Source organism: Tupaia chinensis, unplaced genomic scaffold (assembly GCF_000334495.1).
Source record: "Tupaia chinensis unplaced genomic scaffold, TupChi_1.0 Scaffold000338_1, whole genome shotgun sequence".
Lineage (NCBI taxonomy): Eukaryota > Metazoa > Chordata > Mammalia > Scandentia > Tupaiidae > Tupaia > Tupaia belangeri.
In genome coordinates, this window is record NW_006159832.1 from 1990401 (window position 1) to 1993858 (window position 3458).

The 3458-nt window shown below is 36.2% G+C and overlaps 1 pseudogene; it reads left to right on the forward strand.

Moving 5' to 3' along the window:
* The first annotated feature begins 3051 nt into the window (after positions 1–3051).
* Positions 3052–3240, forward strand: LOC102473821 (U6 snRNA-associated Sm-like protein LSm5 pseudogene; annotated as a pseudogene).
* Positions 3241–3458: the final 218 nt, after the last annotated feature.

A 3458-nucleotide genomic window follows, 5' to 3' on the forward strand; every position in this document is an offset into this window, starting at 1 on the left:
GTGGCATGGCATTTCCACCACACCCCCGGGGGGGGGGTGATTTCTCATTTTCCCTCTCACTGTCTCTGTCTCTCTGGCAAATGCACATACCCTAAGGCAAAACTCTCTTAGGAAAGTAAGATTAGGCAATGAAGACAGATGTGTTCTAGTTACCACATCCTCAGGACACACTGTAGATTGCCTTGTCTCCCCCATTAGTTCTGATTTTATAAAACTAAGAGCTCATATGATCCAAAAATTCATACACTAAAACAAATTAATCTCTCCGGTGTAAGACAATTTAAGACTCAACTAAAAAGAAGAGCCATGATTATGGTATGGTTAAAGTCATCAAAATGACATATTAATTTCAGTATACCTAGGGAAAAAATTGCATTGTAAAAGTTTCTATATTCTATGTAATTTGGGTGTTCAAATGTTATCTATAGTTCTGGGATCTCTTGCTGTGATATAAGACCCTACCAACTTTTTAAGCAGAAGATGCATCTTTGTAGAAAGGGAAACTTATCTCTACAAACACCTGCTGGGTAAGATAACCTGCATTTTGGAAAAAGTGATATCCATTATTTATATCTTGACACTGGCCACTCACCAACTATACACACAGGATCTGCCAGGAGGATACTTAGAGGCTACTGCATGGCCTGACATAAGATTAGGAAAAAGGTATAACCTGACAATATTAAAACAAATAGTAGTTTCTGGGCTGATATTATTGTTTTTGGTAAAAAGACTGAGGAAGACTTATTGGAGCAATAACAGTTGCAGATGTCATTTTAGATCATAAATGTGTCAAACAGAAGACTCCTAATATCAATGTCTGATAAAATTACAGTAATGAAAATGACCAGTTCAGATTTGGGAAGTATCTAGTAATAATTATGTCTGTGCTTAAGTCATTGCGTGACTTACCTTTTTCTTGAAAAAGATGTTAAGTGAAAGCATGTTGGGTTACACTAAAAAGATACATTTTGGCTTAGATCTAGACACACAAAAGGAAACAAAGATAAATGTGAAAGATTCTCCAGCTAGCAGCTGTGTAAAGACTTTGTAAGCAAAAGGAGTGTGTAGACAGTTTGTAGAGTTGCACAAGGGGCTGTTCTCTGAAAACCAGAATTGTCTAAACTCTTCTGAGCTTTGTTCGAACAATCCTGTCATCTTCTGGAGTCACACCTAATTGTTCTATATATCCTTCAGGAAAAAATTGTCTACCAAATTTATTCCCTGGGTATTTTTAAAAGAAAATTTAGGTTTTGCCGAATTAAAGCCCCTAGTAATATAATCTGTTATTTATGAAATACAAACACAAATTTAAGCAATAACAGTTATAATAACTATTCCTTTTGGCTTTCTATTACTTCAAAAATATTTTTGTTAGATGAGTTTAAGGAAAAACGCAGTACAATTCCCAAGAATGATGTCACGTTGGTGAAACTGACATGATAGATACCAATTGCTTTCCTAATAGAGCACAGAATATTTTAACTATTTTTCTGACTTTCATTCCTTTTTTAAATTTTTTTGTGTGTATTCTTGATTGTACACTAATTACTTGATAGGAAAAGTCATCAGGCATTTATGATGAGTTCGTGAGTGAGCCATTTGGCATAAGGAATACATACAGAAGATGTAATGACAGCCCTAATGAGGAGCCCATAAACTTCATGATAGTCAATCAGGTATTTATTTATTTTGCAAAAATATTTCTGATATTAAATTAAAAAATTGTGCATTAGATATAGTTTGATTGTTGCAAAAGAGGCCCAGCCCTTTATTTTGAATCCCTTTAGTACTTTTGATAGAGCATAAGCACATAAAAATATACTGTAAGTTACTAAGTGGGTACTTAAAATGACAAATGTTGGTGATCACTTAGCACCACACTTTGCTATGTTCTTATTTTTCATTTTCTCTTGAAATGATCTTCTGTTTGTAAACTGTGTCCCAAAGACAATGACTAGCCTAGAGCAAAGATATATTCATCACCCAGCCTACTTTGTTTTTTGAGAGATTTTTGCTATAGGGTACGTGTGCTCACTGGAGAGCCAGAGAGACAGAAAGCAAGAAATCACCTCCCAGGAAGTGGGCACACTGCAATTCCTTTTTCTCCATTCTTCTGGGATCTTGACATGCATGCACACATGCGAAGAGGGAGTTTTAAGCACCAGGTGCAGGACTCAAACCATGGTCAGCCATGTAGGAGTCCAGCAATGTAACTGCTATGTCATCTGTTGGCCCACCCTAATTTCTTATTGAGCTAAAACAGAGCTCCCACTGTCTTCGGGAAATGGCAGGCAAAGGCAACTGCCAGGACTTAAGCTAGTTCTGTCAAGCATGCTCCACCACTGATCTGAAGCAGAAAATCAGAAACGGAAGAATCACAGTAAATTCAAGCCACATGTCATGGGTGCTTCCTAGAAACTCTGCTACTTCTAGATTACCATGGACATGTGTCTGTGTCAAGTGTCAATTATTATCCCCTCTTAAGTCATCATGGCTGATAGAATGATGAAGTGACACTTGACCACCCTCATTTGGGAACTGTCATTATTTATAGGTATCAGCAAATTATAATTTATTATTATAAGTCTGTTTTGTTATCACTTATTTTAAATGGGTTAATATTCTTTTGCTGAAACTATGTGGCTAAATACATGTTATTATTACCATAGTTTATAATATGTTATAGTTCAAGGTTAGAGTCAAGCATTCCCATTGTTGGAGTTGGTGGTTGATACTATCTCTGCTAGTGTAAAAGAAGCATTAAAATCAGAAGTTTTGAAGACCAGGGGCAGCTAACGCTGCTTCCAACCCATTGCACCTGCTGCCACTAGACTCACGGAATGCCTAGGACATGTCACACGCTGTCCATTGGGAATATAGTGATGGGAAAAATAACCAGAGCCTCTGTGCTCACGGAGCTTAGGGTCTGGGGGGATGTCTGCATCTGTTCATATACAGATAAGACAAGTATAAAACCACAACTATGGAAAATTGCTACAAAGGAGAGAACTTGTAGACGCATGTATAGGATCAAGCATTCACATTGTGATGAAAAGTGATAAGGAAATTGTTGGTACACTTCTAGGATTTGATGATGTTGTCAGTATGGTACTGGAAGATGTTACTAAAGTTAAAATCATGCCAGAAGGAAGAAGGATGACTAAATTAGATCAGATTTTGATAAATGGAAATAATATAATAAGGCTGGTTCCTGGAGGAGAGGGACCTGAAGTATGAATGAATATCCTTGACATAGGCTAGATTCTGTTTTGTCTTACAATGGCAACAAAATAGAATTTTTTCTAACCTTTTAATGTTTAGATCCTATAAAGCTGTTTCCTATGAAAGGGAAATGCTTTGAAGATGTATGCTCATTTTTGTAAGTTAATCTTGATTATTTTGAAAAACGAATAAAAGTGTTTTATTTGAAGGCTAAAATAAAGATGTTATTTGTT